General features: G+C 38.9%; 1 protein-coding gene across 4 annotated transcripts in view; it reads right to left on the bottom strand.

Moving 5' to 3' along the window:
* Positions 1-18731, bottom strand: part of CALD1 (caldesmon 1) — a 193501-nt gene that overhangs the window by 132396 nt on the left and 42374 nt on the right. For all 4 annotated transcript variants that reach the window (XM_032187943.1, XM_032187893.1, XM_032187927.1 and 1 more), the window contains exon 2: positions 16764-16836. The gene's annotated coding sequence lies outside the window, so the exon portion shown is untranslated. The remainder of the gene's footprint in view (positions 1-16763; positions 16837-18731) is intronic.

The following is an 18731-nucleotide window of genomic DNA, read 5'->3' as shown; positions in this document are numbered from 1 at the left end:
ACTATCTTTCATAATATAAAAGTAGAACAGGCCAGCTGCTTAGGTAATCACCTATCTAGTGTAAGCTAGTCCTAAATATTGCAATTTGAAACAGTTGAAGATACGAACAATACACATTAAAAAGGCTTTGTTGTAAAGAACAAATTTCAGTGCTACCCAGATAATAACAATTGCTTTTACCAGACTTTTTAACAACTCAGCGTCTTACATGAAACTGCTGTAATTACTGCTATAATCAACATCATAACTTACAATAACACTTGCAATTAACATATGGTAAATAGCATCAGCCAATTAGACTATCATGTGCCCTGTACATCTGATTCCTGTTTTCACTGGAATGCAACTATTTGTGCTGGATCTTGTCCAGGGTCTCTGCTTTGGCCTCTAACGTTCTTTAGATGAGCAACCCTCAACTTTCTGCTGTAGTTAAGGGGAAAGACAAGATTTCTGCGCATATGAATTAGGTCATAGATATGAACCTTGAAAGGAGATTCATTAGTCATTTTTAGAGCTCCACTACTTTAAAGTAGAAGAAAATAAATCACAGAAAACATCCCCTTCATCACTGCATACCATCATCATAGACAGCAAAGTTAAATCTGTATTAATTACACATAGCCCACCATTTCTCCTTTTGTTCCCTGAGCATGCTTTCCCTTTTCTTTTTTGTTAAACTTCAAGGTCTAGAAACAAATGCAGGGCATTTATTTAATTACTCACAATCAAATCTCTGCTGTTGTTGAGTGACTTCTATGGATGGCCAAGGATTCAGTGTTTCCAGGGCCATCTATAGGTTCTCAGGACTTGGCAGGACTGGATGGTTCATCTTAACAATTAAGTAATCCGTGTACTATCAACAATCCCTTTCCTCAGAGGTGCCGCTTCCTCTAAAGCAACAGCCTTTAAGTAGCAACGTGACTGTTTCAGAGTGGTAATGACTGACTTTTCCTTTGCCCACAGTCTTGCCCAAAGTCTCCAGCTTCAGCTCCTGACAGAACTGTGATACCCCCAACACATGGTGCTCAGCAAACCACAGAACAGAAATATCATATGTGAAGCCCCCTCTTGCACATTAAAAAAGCACAAAGCAACTAGGAACTCAAAGCAACAATATGACCAAGATATGAAGAAAAAACTTGAACTATCTTAAAACTTCCATTTTTATTGCTCTGACTTATTGCTCTGACTTTCTGAAACCAAAATCCAAGGTACATATTCCAAATTAAGAAACCATCACATAAATTCTTTGTTTTTACCTGTCTCAGGAATTTATGCTAGAGGAGCAAAAGAGTCCTTTATCAAAATAATGCCACCACTGGCAGGCTGACATTTTTATTTAGGTTCCCAGAGGAAAAGCATGTTAAGGAGCCCCTGCCACTATTATGGCTCAAGCTACAGAAGACATCTTGGGCCTTTGAAAGATACCTGTTACCACCAAAAGAAAGCTGACCTGAGACTCAAGACAGGACTTATCTGCCCAGCTCTGCTATGTGATTTGGGGAAAGGGTTTGGGGTGGGAGCAATGGAGGAAGGTTGCATCTGTGCTTCTTCCCCTGTCGCCCCCTCATTCTCATCTACTCAGATGTTATATCTTTGAGGTCTTGAGATGTTTTTCATTAATAACAGTTCTTGAGTTCTCCACAAGTGTAGTAACAAACTGTTAACCAAGTGCAGATAGTGGTATGTTTCAGTTTCTTTTCTTCAGGATATAGTTAGAGAAAATACTGATAGAAAGTCAAAGGAGGCATGCAAAAATTTCCACACTAAACTAGTGGCTGCATGTTAGAATCAAGAAAAGGGCCCATTATGAGCAATGGAAGCTTTGCTTCAGTCTGAAAGGCAAAGCTCATTTGACATTTCCATCTGTGTAATGTACGTGGCAAAGGCTTGCATGCAGTGTTCCATCATGTGTTCTTGATGCTGTCAAATACAGAAAGGGAAGAAAATGGAAACATGAATCAATGAAGTCATTTTCCTTCCCATATACTACCTCAGGCTGAAATGATGTCAGAATTCACAAGAAAAACAAGTTTGAGTGGCACCAACATTTCAGAGGAGGAAATCCAAAGGAAAGTCATATCCATCAAATACTGGTGCTGATGATTCAATAGGCAGCATCCCTACTGCAAAATCAGTAATGAACTGATTTTGTCTGTGTGATGCACGGCTGTCATTGCTGGGAGTTTGGGCTTTCATAAGAGAGGGGGGGAAGGACCATACCATCTTCCCAGACAACCAAATCCTGAAGGGTCTGTAAGACTGGCTCCCTTTACTTTCAAGTCATCCAACCTCCTGCTGAGATGTAAAAGTCATACTGGTCTAGTAACCACTGTAATTTCTGACAGCTCTCAAGATGTACTTGTACCCTACCTAGACTTATCAGACTACCAAGTCTGATCCTGGCTTGCTACCATTTCATATGCCTTACTATTCAGTACAGAAGCCTCTATTTGAGGTAAAATTTGATGGGTATGGAAGAAAAGGGGCAGAGGGAAAATATACCCATTTTTCCCCTTGGTTGTCACTTTCTAGAAAGACAGGTGAGGAAGGTACATGGCACCTTAGCTGATGTATTAGCTATTGCTGTCATTTCAGGGTAACCTTAGACTTGGAAAGAAATGTGGCAAGCTTGAACCACATTAAAGCCCTTATTTAGCAAAATGGTCTGAAACACATGCTTACAGTTAAGCATGTGCCTAAATGCTTTGCTGAATTAGGACCTATGCTGGTAAAAGGGGCAATTGATTAATGGTTTCTGACAACCACCAGAAACTAATGAGCCACAGACCTCCGCTTTTTCCTCCAAATGACTGTACTTAAACCCGAAGGAAATTTCATTATGGAAACAGAAAACACTTATAAATAAATCATACGTGTCTCCTTTGCAAATATTAATTTTTATCTGCAATTAGTGGTAAACCCAAACTTCCTTTCATACAGTAATCTGAGACAGTGCCATTTGCCCCGTGTAACTGGTTACTCATTCAAACCCATAAATTTCTTTCTAGAACTGCAAGTTGTATGGAAAGCTGCACGAACCCAGCTAAATCAACCATGGAATATTCAGCATCCAACATACTAACCGAAAGGTTGCCTCACTGCATCATAAGCTTCCGAATGAATCAAGCCAGCTCCGTGCAATCCACCTAGAAACAAAGAGCTCAGTAACAAAGTGCTGAAACCAGCTTCAAGCTGCTGCACATTTAGCCTCAGTGAGGTGTTAGAGGATCAGATCCCAGGGAATTAACACAAACTATTCAAGTCCTTCCACATGGGAGAGAGAAAAGGTCTGAAACTGTGAGAGGAAATGACTTGTCCAAGATAACCTTGGTCCTCTTAAGATGCAAACCGGCTCTCTATTTGCCAAGCTGTACCCCATCAAAGAGTCTTTTTAACTGGCAATGTGTTTTAGCTGGCTTCACTTTATTTTTATTTAGAGAGACAGGAAAGTCCTGTGGCCAAGGCACATCACTGGAGCCATGGCATTCAACTCTAAGGTCAACTTTATCTAAATACCATTAAGCAACTCACTTTATTTTTCCTACCACCACTGTTGTTATTGCAAGCACAGGCAACACCTCCAGTATGACAAAAGCAATAACTGCTGTTAACACTGTGATGTCTTAATCTATCAGGTATACCTAGAAACGCCAAGACCACAAGCTAAAAAATAGGGACACTAATATCTGAGGTCTCATTGTGCCATTCATAAAATATCTAAAATTATTCTCCCTCTTTCCACGTGTATTTTAGTCATCTGAACAAGATTTCAAGAGTAGACAGATGCTATGTAATTAAAACAGCATTAAAAATTTGATGACATACACCAAGGTTTTAATGGGTGTTTACAGAGCTCGAAAGGCATAAATAACATCAGGCTTCATAAAAGATGATAACTGAGTTGTTCCCTTCATTCACATACTCTTTCCTGTAAGTGTACTAATTCACCTATAATTCTAAACAAGAAAAAAAATGGAAAAAAAAAAAAAAAGTATTTAGTAGTTTGCATTCTTAACTGTGGTTGACTAGTTACCTGAGACTGAGGTTTCACAATCAGTAGGTTTATGCACACACATCACCAAAAACTGCAAATTCAATCATCTGTGATCGCATTACTGTCCTATTCATTTACAGAGCATTACACATTTATACCAGCCCTGTGACAGCTTTGCAAGCATAGGCAACATCTAATCCAACAAAAATCCTGCCAGTGTAGTTAACCTGTCAGTTTCCTTGCTAGTGATATGAATTAGCAGAGAGAATTCGTACCAGAGTTGCATTACATGTCTAAACTACAATGTTTCTTACTAATTACTAGGAGCCCTAATGCACAATTTATGTTATCACTGAACCATGACCTAATAGTAAGAATGGGACTTCAACTTCCACAGTGCTGTTTAAATGTTTCTTGAATATCCATACCTTTGTAACAGAGACAAGAAGTCAAAGACAGATCTGAGGAAAGAAAAATGACAGGACTGACATGTCTGAGACTTGCGAAAATGACCAAAATTTATCCAGCCAGTGGAAAAAAAAAAAAAAAAAGTTTCAGTTCCCTGGGTTTGGACCAGATCAAATATGCACACACACTAACAATACCCCAGAGGAAAGGGTGGGAAGGGAAAAGGAAAACATTTGATTTTTCTTCCTAAGTCTATATAAATAAGATATTACATTACTAAGCAAATATTAAATGTGTTTACACTTCTGTTACACTGTGAAGAGGAAAACAAGTGTTTACCTTTGCATACCTGACAGTTTCCAATATGTTTATTATAACTGAGATCTTGACCCAAAACCTACTAGAAAGCCTATTTCAGGTTTCTGTGGATGTCAGTTAACAGTTTGTAAAAGCTCATACTACATAAATGGTCTATGTATCTACCACAGTAATGTGCACAAGATATTTCTAGGGTCAGACAGAAAACTTTCAGCAAACTTTCAAAAAGAAAGACAAGGTGGTGAGCTTAAAAACATATGTCTTTACTCATTCAGTGCATGGGAAAGTTTGAAACAGCAGTTACTTCCTATTCCTAGCACAGTGAAAGTCTGAAGGGTATCAGTTATTACCCTATGAGGTGAACTTTGATATTTGTAAAGATGAATACTGTAGCTAGCCAGCCACCAATGCAAGAAAGCTTATTCCTTTAGCAAGTCTTTTATTCTCGTCACATTGACCACATTCGCATTCAGCTTGATCCACGCAGAGCTCCCTGGCTATGACAGAGTTCACCATGGATACTCTGGGTCCATCAGCTACACTCACACCTGGGAAAATAATGTAAAAACCTCATATTCTTCAAAAGATTAGAGACTTTACTTAATTATAGTAAGAGATACTCTGTGAACTCTCACTGCTATCTTTCATTACAATACAAAGTTCAATTCTGTATTTATTTAGCCTTTTATTTCCAGAGATTTTGCTCTACTGCAGAGTTATAACAGACACACTTTTTCATTTCCTCTTTCCTTTACAAAGTAGAAGTCGGCTTGAAATGATGGTGAAAGAACATATATGAACCTTTCACTACATGGTTGCTATTCTGAATTCAGCATAATCAAACTGTGACAAATGGATGTTAGGAACTGATAATTGCTTTGCTACCAATGTACATGATGTTAAATTAATACTTGTGGGGGGAGGTACATGTTGTCTTCCTCATTAGCATTCATCTGAGTGTCTAGGAAGCTTGCAGGAGACCAAGTGTAAGGAGATCTGGATGATTCCCTCACTGCTATGGTAAATTCACTTCAAAGACTCCAAAAGTCTTTCAGTTGTGGGGAAACAAAGAGGATTAGAGGAGCAAGTACCTTGCCTTAAGCTGTTCCTCTTGTGTGGAAGGAGTGTGGCTTCTACTCTAATAACATGTTATCTTCCACGAGACTTGCTCCACTTTCAACAAAACATGTTTGCTCTTCTGTCATAGCGTTGCCACTTTCTTCTCAAGATTTCTAAAACCAGATATTAAAACTGAATATGAAGCACACCCATAGGTGCTAAAGAAACTTGGCTCCAGATCCATCCTGCTCTCCTGAAGTGTTTTTCTAATTGCTGTTCTCCTAATGACTTTCAAAAACTCATTGAAGCATTTCATATGCATTTCCCTCTTTGCTCTAGGGCTTGCCTCCCTATTTCAGCCTGTTTTGTTTTTCAGTTTGACATCTCCCATGAAGCCACTTGGTCATAATGTGCCTGAATATATTTGCAACCTAAGTCATTTGATTAAAAAGGAAAGTTTCTTCATTGATACATATTTTACTATTAATTGCTTAAAAAAATCCTATAAAAGACAGGAACTGTGAGTAAACGCACTATCGAGTAGTGTCAAAACATGCAAAAACAGGCAATGTTCAGCTTAGAGAATTCTGAATGCACAGGCCAGATCTCCTCAAAAGTCATATTAGTTTGGTAATAGATAGCGAACTACTAAATGAGGCAGTAGTTCTCAGTTCTTATAATAAATAAATAAAACCCAACACACACGGCTGATAGCGTATTTCCCTGGAGAAATAATGTCATATGGCTCTAAACACAGCAATTACAAAGAATGCTCCATTTTTTTAACATGTACTGACTGGTCAGTTCCCGGCTAGAGTCCTGAGTCCATCTGCAAGTGCATTGCTTTGGGAAAGCTGGGGAATTGCACGAGGGTCCAAAAGAGGACAGTAAATGTTATCAGAGATCTAAGTGACACAGCCTCCATGGAAAGTTTCAATTTACCTAAAAGACATGGTAAGTGTCCTCATACATATTAAGGGAGAAGAGAATGACAAAGTCTTCATATCCACTGAGGGAAGAACAAACAAAGCATAACATAAATTAGATGGATAATCTAAACCTTGAAACTAGTAGTTTCCCTATCAGTTAAGACACTAGGAGAAACCATGTGAGGAGAAGGATAATTAAACACCATTACAATTGAACTGAGGAAAAACATAAAGCTCTGCATGGGACACTTTCAGAACAGGGAACACCACTCAAAAACCATTTAAGTAGGAACCTTCGTTTGGGCTGCTAGGATGGACTGGATTACTTACCAACATTTTCTCTGGCCTATAATTTGCATTTTGCAACACCACCTGCCAGAATTTCATTATAAGTGCTATGCATGTGTCTTGAACAAGAACAGCAGTAAACTGGAGCTCATCAAAAGACAACGGGAAGGGAAAGGAAGTGCACAGTCCTTACGTTCTCTACAGAAGCACTTGCAGAGAAAGATTCCTAAAGATTCAACTGGCAAGTCAGTATGTCCTCATAGCCAAAAAGTATCAGAAATCAATGATATGTAACAAAACCAGAACCTGAAATACTGACTATGGACACTGTGTTAACCATAGATAACAATCAAATCGATGTATAAAACCCCAACCTAATGCCAGATTGGAATAGCTATAGAAGTATAATGAACTCAAGATGCAGATTTTTTTTTAATTTATTTTTGCCAAGAGGACAGTTTTAAAGTCCACTAACTCCATTTCTTTTCCTTAAAGCAAAAATATCCGAACCTGGAAATTCAGAGAGACTCTGAAGAGATACAACAGCCAGTTACTAGCTTTGACTTTTACTGAGTGACTATTTCCTGCCCATAAAAATCTCCCCCTAAATACTACTATTTTCACTGGAAATTCTCTGCATATTTAATTTACTTATACTATTCCTTTTATTATTGAGCTCTGCTCTGTTATTTTTATTCGGATCATGAGAATAACATCAGCGATACCCATTGTGGCTGCTGTCCTACCAACTTCAGTATCCTGATTCCAACAGTGACTATGAGGTATTCAGAAGATAAACCCATGATTCAATGATCAGATTGTGCAATAACAAGCAGGATAAGGCAGGTGAATTCTTTTCCAAATCCCTCAGCATTCAGCTTCCACTCTGGAGCATGAGATCTGCTTACCCTTAACTTCACAGGCACATCCACACTTTTTATTAAGTCATAAAACAAAATCTTTTATATCCAAGCTACTTAATCATCTTGCCAAGAATTTGATTAACTAAAATTCTGGAACAGATAGAGGGGAAAAAATGCAGCAGTAGACTTTTCCCCAAAACACAAAGTAGTAGTAATTCTGTGTTACATAACAGAGTGAGGCATATGAAAATATGAAAGAAGGTTTACAGAAAAAAAAAAAAAAAAAAAAACACATCCAAAGCAACACCCCAGTTCTGTCCCAAGAAGAGCATAGGTAAGCCAGAATCGATCAGTGCTTCAAAATAGCTGCCTTCATTAACATAGAATTGGAGGTTGGATCAAAAACACACTCAGATCTTAGCTTCATAGTGCTGGCTCACCTCTAGGAAAACAAATAAAACCCCAAAACGCTGCTTTATTTTGTAATTCACTGAAGCTTTGAAGTTTGGGTCCATGCTGTAGCCAGCTCATCGAGACTTGTGTGCGGGCTCAGAACAGACCTGTATTCCCTGTGGGCCAATCCACCTCACCTTACTGCTGTCTCAGGCATATTCACTTCATACAGGTGAATCCTTCAGCATAAATCTAAAAAGAGCTGGAAGGAAGGGTCCAAGACCCTCTTAGTTTAAAGCAAAACTGTCTTTTACCTATAACTGGGTAGCTCAACTTAATACTTAGGCAACCGTGGGGTTTACTAAGTCAGCACTGGAAGACCTTTGTGGGGACCAGGCTCCAAACCCAGCTCTCTTCTAAACAATTGAGCTAGTTGTGAGACTGACAACAGTACTATGGCAGTTCAAACCCAGCCAAATGCTGTTCAAACCCAGCCAAATACAGGCTACACTTTCAGCAAGTGCAATGTGCATCTCTACTTTCTGTGTTGTTACACAGGCACAATCTCCTGTCCCTGCTGAGGAGACACTGTCCTCTGCTCATAACTATCTATGGTTATGTCCTTAGTCTAGCTAAATGTAAATTCTACGCAACTTTTTTTTTTTTATTTTCATATTCTTTAGAAGTGGTCATTTAGGGGGTTGCTTGATTGGGATGTTTTTCTGTTTGTTCACTTCACTTGCAAGCTGGACAGTGTACAGAGGAGACATTTACATCTGAGTCAGAACCTCGTATGTTCCTCTTATATTTAAAGCTGGATCACAGTTCAGATTAAACAATGCCAACGTTTTAAAATTGCCCTCAGAAGATTTTAGCTGGAATATCTTCTAGACAGTAGCTTTTCTTGGGAAGTTCACCTTAGGCCAAAATCCAATCGAAGTGTTTTGTGCAAGAATTGAACTGCAGCCCTAAAACAGAGCTCTGTTTTGTGCTAGATATAAAATTGGAAAAGGGGAATGAAAGTGTTTCTGACTCTATCCCTTCCCTATTTCTTTGGAGTGAATTCAGCACCAGGGGTGCACTTCCATCTTTTTAGTCCTAATATGATGTGTGGTGGAAAATGCAGAATAGTCACCTGTAACCTCGTCTGTTCCCCAAGAGCAGATGCACCTTAGCACATCTTCCTTGCATTTTTCTAAACTTTCATGCACCTTTCACTCCTAAACTATAGCTATAGTCTACAGCAAAAGCCTTCACTTGAGCAGTAACTTTGACGCTACTGGTTTTGTAATCTTTGAACTGCCAAATTATAACCAGCTATATACACTTGAACCATCCCCAAGAAAACTCTTTTTCCCAATTACATTTATCATCAGCCACCTCACAACATTTACTTCCAAATATAAACGTAGCTTAGTAAAACTGTAAATCACTGATGTATTTTTAAGCCTCAGGGACCATTACTGCAAATTTCCCAACTCTCATAAACATTACCACTCCTGATTAAAAAGACTTCCCATGAATCAGCCTGGCTCTCTGGTATGTTACAACACTCAAAGAGCTCTTCACAAGGTATATACCATCAATAACACCAACTCCTCACAAATTAACATCAACTGGATATTTCTGCAGTTAAAACTTCACCAGCTTTGTGTTTCACAAAGACGATGGGCAGGGGAGAGGTGGATAAATATGTGGATAAATATGCTTCTGGCTGCATCTGCTTCATGCAGCGGGGTCTGACACAGTTTTCTTTAATCCAGTAAATCCATGTGCTGTGCCAGGAGGTGGATTACCAGCCTGAGTTCAGAAGAAGTGTCACGTGTCACCATTTACATGAGTTCAGAGTATATATAAAATTAATGTTTTATTCCCTCTATGCTCCACTCCTAGATCTGCTGGTTTTTTGTTTGTTTGTTTGATTGGTAATATTACATTTATACTGCACTGATATGAACACACCTAGACAAAAGACAGGCTTGCTTCTTTTTTCAAGATTTTCAGATTTTCAGCTAATTGCATGCTTGCTTCTTCAGGTCTCTTAAAATAAAAATCAACAGCTGGGCAAAGCAAAGCAAATTTGTACATGTTAAGATGTGTTCTCAGTAGTCATCTATTGAACTTTGCAGGGGCTACACTTGGCAGAGTTCATCCTCTTCATTTGATTTAGTTCCCTTCTTTTTTAGCAAAGAAGATGAAAAATGGTTATGCACAAACAATTTTTGACGATAGTGCTCCTCAGTTTCCTCAAGCCTGGACAACATAAGCTTTCAGGTGGTTTGCTTCAGCCTCTCACCCACTTATTTTACATTTCCACTTCTTTATATTTTCTATATCATGTACAAACTTATGCTGACCCTCACGGCAGCCTTACAAAATATAGCTACTATAGTGTTATCTTCTAACATATATGGACACCGGGGCCAAGAGGTTAAACGACTCTGATAAGATCACACCATCAGCAGAAAACAGGGTCAGAACTCACAGGATGATTCCAGCCTCCCAACAACATAGGCCTGTCTTTAGGTACAAACTCAGGGCATGTTCCAGCCATTTTTGCATCTTTGAAAGGTGTCATCAAAATTTTAAATCAAACAGCTCAAAGGGTTTAAAGCTGGACATGTTTTTTCCAGGTTCTTTAGAGTATACATCACATTGGAGCATGATGTGGTAGCAAAAAGAGTTCAAGCAATATTAAAGGAAATATAAAGGCAACATCACAGGGCAAAAAGGTAATATCCCTAACAGCTCTGTGGTGATCACACTTGGAATACTTCACTCACCTGTGGAGAACTCATTTCCTGAATGATAACAATCCAGAGGAAGATGACAAGAGAGCTATAAAGAACATTAGGTAAGCAGAGAGGGACTGACCTACAGAGAGGAATTAAAAAGAGCTAACTAAATCCTGAGAAGTGGATGTGACAACTGTCTACACATATTAGAAGAGCATTAGCAAGGGCCGAGAATGATTTTATAGTGAAGTGAAAGTGAACAACTGCATGCAATAGTATTAAATTTAAAATCATGAAAACATTCATCAAAAAATAATTTTAACAGTAAAATCTACTAGACTATGGGTTAGACCTAATAATACTTTAACTAACACTCCCACTTCTCAAACTCTGGTCTTTTAAGAACACAAAATTTGACAGCTAACTCTTGAAAAAGAATCTATTTTGAAATTTGTAGTTGAAAACAAGTTTTGAAATTTCTCAAATAAAATATGCTAACCCCAGTTGGAGGGATTTCAGGGATCCTTAACCCTGAGGCATTACAGCTATGTCTGGGTCATTGCATTTGTGCTGCCCCAGGCATAAGCTTCAGTTTTGATTGGATTCTCCCAGACACAAGTGGACCAGCCCATGAGTGTGTCCCACAGCAAGGCATTCACCAGTGGATCCTGTTTCATCCAACCATCCTGAAGAAAAATCACATAAATAAATGCCAGATCCTATTCCAGCATTTATTTGGATGATTTGCAATAAGAGAACTAAACAACTCAATATTTAGAGTTTTCTGCTTCTCCTCATATTCTCCAGGACACAGTGCAGAAGGGGACCTTGTTGACAGTCCGTCAGGATGGAGAAGGCTCCGTTTGCCAAACCTGAGCAAACAGCCTTGCAACAGTTTAAAGACTCTCTCATCCACTTGTTTGTCCTCCCTTGACAAGTCTGCCAACAAGAACGAGTATGCTTGTGCCTTAGGCAGTCAGGTTCACTGCACTCCTGTTTTTCACCTGAATAACAGCATAATATTTCACTATTGGGCATTTATTGAGGTCAAGATCAATGGATGAAAAGCACAAGGGAGCCACACATTTCTTTTATAATAATGTCAACTTGTGATTCCTTTGTCTTAGGAAACACCCTTTTTTTTTTTTTTTCTATCAAAATTTAATGTCAAATTTTAAAGGGTTCAATTTGTCTTACTTTATTAAACCTGCAATCCTTAAGAAAAACAGTGGCTTTCTACTCCATGAAATATGTGCACAAACAATAAGTACATCAAAAGCCTATTGCTTGCTGGCCAATTTCCATATAACCTAATATGGTTAAGAAAACGTTTGACTGGATCCCAGAGCCGAGTGCCAAACTTAACAACTCTGCAGTAAGCAGAGTGCCACAGAGCCCTCTGCTTATCCTCACTGTAATTTCACTTTGGTGCAGTTACTACCTATTCACATGAACTAGACCATAATTGTACTTCTACACAGTTAACAAAACACAGACACTTTTTCTCTCTGTCCCTTGCCAAAGGAGATTAACACTAGCTGCCGTACAAGGCTTTTGGAGATGGAAGCTCCTTGGAGTGCTTCCCTTTTGGGCTAGATATATTAAGGAAATCCTGGGTTTCCCAAGGATATAAAAGAACATGCACTGTATGAGGCACTCTGGTGTTTATGTAAACATCCCAGAAAGAGGATGTTTACATATTCTTGCTCCAGTGCAAGAATACACTTTCTATATCTACAGCTAATGTACACATTAGAGGTTTACCAATATCCAATCTATATGAACTCTTTCTGGTTACTGCTGCTGTTTATGAAACTTGGCAATGTGCAGATTGCGTACTTGTTTCCATCTGAGCCCACCACAAAAAAAAAAAAAAAAAAAAAAAAAAAAAAAAAAAAAAAAAAAGCCTTTGTCCACTTGTGTTTCTTGCATTTCTTCCCTCTGTCATATTTCATTTAGCAGCAAGGTTTAGGATTTTTTTAATAGATGAGAGAAAAAAGGGTGACAACACAAATGAAAGACTGACTTTGATCATGACATTAAAGTCACACTTCAGTCCTCTCACTCTCAAATCTAACACTGCTGAAAGCATTGAGAAGACTGATAACAGGGATTTGGTGACAGAGGAAAAATGGATCACTGAGCTTATATCAGCAAAACAAGTCACTTCAGGCATTAGAAGAACAATGCCACCTTGATTATGCAAAAGGGTTAGACAGCCTCTCCCAGATCATTTCCTATGAGATCATACACAGACTTGGAAACAGAGGGGACTGGTTTCAGGAAGTTTGGAAGCCTTTTATGGATTATATTAACAAGGCACAGGCTGTTCCCAAAAAGTGATTGTACATCAAATTCCAGTACTGCCACATGCCCTTGGTTGGAATGACTTTAGCGTATATGATAGTACTAACAAACATTAGAGAAACAGCAACTCTGTCATTCAATCCCCGTGATTTGTTTTTTTATTATTATTATTTTTCAAAGGAAGGGGTACTAGTTACATTTTTCTAGGTGTGGACAGCATTCAGTTAAAAAAAAAAAAAAAAAAAGTAGATTAAACAATATGTAAAATAATAAAATTCAGGAAAAAATGTTGAAATTAGTAAATGACTGGTAGTTTTGACTAGTTTACAATGAGATATTTGTTAGGTTCCCTAAGCTCTAAAGCATCCTATAGAGGTTAGCCACAACTTTGTAAAAAAGCTAGATAACTGTCTTACATAGGCAGAAAAAATGCTACACTACAAGATTTTGGAATGATACTCAATTAACTATTAGAGGTTCATTTTGACTTTTCCTCTACAGTAATAGAAAAATATGTGTCTATACAAAACTACATCCATGTTTGAAAAATAACTTCTTTATGCTATTTGAGATCTTAGCTAATGGATTTACTGTCAAACACATTTTTCAGTCAGTTTAATTCCCATTCTTCCCCAATGCAGAAAGTTAGAAAGAAAAACAGTTACTGCACTCCTCTAAAAATTAATGATGTGCATTTTCTAATTTTCAGAATTTCACCTCTAGCTATTTTTGCCCTGGCAATGTCTATGAACAAGGCAGATGCTTCATATACCAGGACTGTCCTGTGGTTCCAGGCAGACCCATGTGTCCACAAGCACACCTCAAAGGCGCTGACTGTTTGGAAGTGTCAAGGCATTACAAAGACTCTGCCCTTCAGCCTCTTTACTGAGGCAATACAAGGCTTATGCATCCCTTCAGTTTCACGTTAATTCTTCAGTGATGCAGAAATTGCATGCTGAGCTCTCTAAGGCCTGCAACTGCAAGATGCTGAGTTTCACTATGGGAGCACTGATATTACCAGATTTCATTCTCAGTTGAAAGTAATGCAACATAATTTTTTTTCAAGCAATGGGTCTCAAAGAAAAGTAATAGTCTTCCTTTCTGTTTGCAGACAGTGGAAGAGAGGCATGGATAAATGCAGTTATTTGCCCAAGCCCAAGTCATTCATGAGCAGAGCCTCCTGCACCCCAGTTAAGTGCTTCTCTCCACCACGTTGTTCTTTCTCCTACCATCTGCACGGGTTGGTTGTGGATATAATCTGCATCACTGTGGCTGTCGCTGCAGAATCAAAACTCTTAGAATAATTATTTCCCTTGGGACATACTGCCGTTTCTTATCCAAAATAAGGCATCTTTGTTCTTCATTGGAAAGAAGGGAATTAAGAGGCACCTGAGCAAAGGAATGAAAAATTCACAATACATCAAATATGATTATTTGCTATCTGCTTAATGATAACTCTGTGCCAAAAAGGATGCAACAATTTTAAAGACAGCCATTGCCTTTTCTCAGCTTAGGGAATAATAACCCCTGATGCAATCTCCCAGGAATTCATCCTTAGTTGCAAATAACGATGGACAAGGCTCTAAATAAATGTCAGAAGGACCCACATCTTTTGCCCTGAAAATAATAAGACCTTTGGCCTTAAAATTTCTTTGGAAAGTGCTTCAGAGAAGACTGTTACTCTGTAACAATGTTTCCTTCCATTAACATTTCCTCTTAAAATATATGGCCCAAAGGAGGAACACTAGACCTCAAATATACCACAAATATGGACAAGTCTGCCTGCAAGCATTTGGAGGCTGGGAATTTGCCCAAAACATTATCCTTACAGAACTAACCAGCTCTCTGTTAGCCAGCATAGTGAACAACCTCAAAAAATAATTCCACTTCATTGGGGCAGCTCACCGACTGTATAATACACAGTTTTCCACTTCTTAAGGATAAATTATTCCTGACACCTGCAACTGAAACCTCTACACTTCTACCTGCAAATCAGGTATGTGTGGGATCCAATACTGTCCAATGATCGCTTATAGGTTTCTCCTTCTGGTTTTAGCTCTGTCTCCCCTTGCCCTCATCTCCCACCCCAGGCTGCGATAGCCAGAGCTCAGAAGAGCAGGCACATTACCGCTGACCACGCAAAGTCAGTGTGATGTTAGGGCTCTGACAAAGACAGACAGTGGGAGAGAGCTCTGGTGAACTCTAGTTATCACGAAAGGCTGACTAGAAAAGTGGCACCAATGGGCAACAAGATTCAAAGGCAAGGCTTTGTCTGCTCCTCACTCACTAGAAGCAAATGCAGACAGAGCCATCAGCTCTGCCATGTACAGCACTGTGACTTCTTAGGATGCTCACCAAAAAAAAAAAAAAAAAAAAAAAAATCAAGATCAGGTCTGTGATACTTCTTGTCCAAGCCCTTGACAGTGGTCCTCACACTTCAGAGAGGTCTTCAGCAAACTCCACCATAAGGATGATTAGCCATTCAAGGCAAGTCCGTTCCTCATCAAAGCTGGCTTCGTCGCTTAAGTTTTAAATCCCTTTTAATTGTTTTCCTTAGTGATCACTACTGTAAGTCTGCACTATATTGCTATTTTATAGAAATGTCCCATCCTTTTGGATCAGTGTGGTAATAAAATTTGCTACATGACGTAACTTCCACCCATGTAGTTAAAACAGTAGAGTTCCCTCACTTGGAGCAATTTGCACTAAACTGCATTTGTAAAACAAGTAAAGCCTGAGAAGGTTTATTATTAGCATTACTCCTGTCAAGTGTTGAAGCAACAATCTTTTGAAAGGCAAATCTCCTCCCACCTGGAAAGCAGAAATATTTTACATGTACCTATCAATCTAAAACCAGAACACCCAGAGATTGTTGTCATTGGCTTTGATAACATATTCAGCAATATCACCTTAATGACATATAATAGTCTCCATATTAATAATTTTTCAATAGGAGAAAGACAAGTATAGCTATTAAGCTGAAATAATTACCTGTGTACACAACTGATGTGAGCATAAAAAGATGGCCATGCATATGTTTAATGTACACAGATAAATGAGAATTAGTCTTGCCAAAGGAAGAAATGCTCCTTTCCAAATTCACATAGTGTCCAGGGACCACAAGAGCCACAACGTGGAAGAATTTCTCTAGTCTAGATTATCATACACATACCTACAATCCTTGACATACAAAACACCATCAGAAGGAAAAGTTACGTGGAAAACTCCCACATCCCAGTTTCTGACAGTCAATTCAGCCAAGGACTACCAGAAAGTATCTTCCCAGTGCATTGAATTAAGCTGTATACTAACCAGCCCAGAACAGTCTATTTCCACACCAGACCTTGAGTTTTGATGAAAACTAAGCTAAAACCATAGTGCTGCTCACAATAATAATTCTCAAATAAACACTAAATACCTCCAGAAAAGAAAAACAAATGATATAAACAGTAATAGTATATCTCACCAGTTATGATGTCCCTGAGCCTGGAAGATGCTGTCTCTTCAGCTCGCGAGTAACCAAAGGATTATCACAGGCACTGGAAAGACAAAGTTGTGGGTTTATGGGTGGGAATGAAGAGTGCACAAAAAAACGGAATAGTTTTACAGTAAGGATGATTTAAAAAGCAGAAAATCAGATCTTAAGCCTTGCTATGGTTACTAGGTACTGTTGTACCATTGAGTAAACTGGATTGCAGCTCCTTAATTTTCTCCAGCAACTCCTCTGTGAGGAACAAGGAAATCCCAACTGAGAAAGGGTAGTTCTGGCAAATTCTGCATTATGCATATCTGAAGTCCAATTAAGGGAAAAGAGTGGCCTCCACCTGCAGGGAAAGCTACTCCATGCACCTGATCCTGCTCCCATGACTGTAACCCAATCACAACGGAATGCAACCCTGAGAACACCTTGGGAAGCATCAGTCTCAAAGCTGAGAATTTTAATAGCTGAACTGCAGCAATTAATATGGATCCAAACCTGATTATTCCCTCATGATTCATTTTCTTAAAAATATCTGAGGGAATTCCCTGTTTGTTTTGGCTATAGACCAGCATGGTTCCTTGATTGCGGGCTACCTCCAGTCGAAGATGCAAAAATGTTTGGCTTTTTCTGCATAGCCACTGGAGTGCATTTACACAGTTGTCAGTGGCAGCTTGTTTGTCTTTACAGGTACTTTGTGACTGTTAAAGCAATAGAACAGCCACCTCCAAGTAATAGCTAGGATAAATCATAACAGTTTTGGCTGTGTGCAGTAAGACTGGAAATTGCCTCTGAGAGATGCCTCAGCAGGAGGACTGGAGGGAGTTTCTTGGGGAATAGACATAGAAATCCCACATGGAATGAGATAAACCATCTGGGAAACTGCTCAGGGGTGCTAGGGACTCCCATTCTCTTTCATCCATAAAGGTGGCAAAAAGACAAAACTTCAAATATCTGCACACCCAAAAAACAAAAGGCTGGTATCTCAAAGTCAAATGCACCTTTATTTTTCTATTGAAGAAAGATATCTTAAAAATGAGCTGGCTTCACAAACAACCTTTGATTAGACAAATACAAGGCATACCTTTCTTCTCCACCTAATGAACACAATCAGCATATGTGTTCAAGAGTATTAGATTAACCAGCTTGAGCAGGAGATTTGACTAAGCTCTACAAGACCACCTTGGAAATTATATGATGCTGCTTTAAGTGATGGTGTGTATTTTTGCACTGTTCTTAATCCATAAACAGGGGTTTTGTGGAGTGGTACTTATCTGAGAGAATTTGTGGGGCTTTGCTTATAATCCTATACTGCCTGTCAAATTAGGTTTTATTAAGATAGCATGTGATGGAGGGATGGGAGAATGAAAATCTCCAAAATAAATACAGTACTGTGCTCCACCTTGACTGAATGCAACTTGTACCCTTATTGCTTTACCAAAAAAAAATGAAACACTTCTGTTGGTCCAAGAACTGCCAAGACAGAAAACAACAGCCATGTCCACCTGAGGCAGCAGTTCCTTCAATAAACTAATCTGGACCTTCCTAAAACAGCATTGCAGTAAGTGCTGAAGCACCCCATGCTTTCAGAGGTGCACCAAATCCAGGATAGCTAGGCAAGGGGATACAGATTCTCAGAGCATCACAGAGGCCCATGTTTCTGGATTGTCTCAGCTTCACATAATCTCCTATTAAAAGCAATAGCAGTTGAATCTGCTAATCCAGAGAAAAATCTAGAGCCATCTTTGCACCAATAAAACACAAAAATACTCTGGTCATTTATAAAATCCAAGGACTGACATGGCTTTCAAGAATCACGCAGCTTCCCTAAGTGATCCAGTTCTTTCAGGAGTAATTCAGCTTTTGCATTGCTTACTCCACATAGTTCGCTCTAGCCATGAAATACAGAAATGCACTATCATCTACATATGATGAGGAAAATGAAATCTAAAGGTG

Source organism: Aythya fuligula, chromosome 1 (assembly GCF_009819795.1).
Source record: "Aythya fuligula isolate bAytFul2 chromosome 1, bAytFul2.pri, whole genome shotgun sequence".
In the NCBI taxonomy this organism is placed as follows: Eukaryota; Metazoa; Chordata; class Aves; order Anseriformes; family Anatidae; genus Aythya; species Aythya fuligula.
Note: the sequence above shows the minus strand (reverse complement) of the source record. Positions and strands in the feature narration are given on the sequence as shown.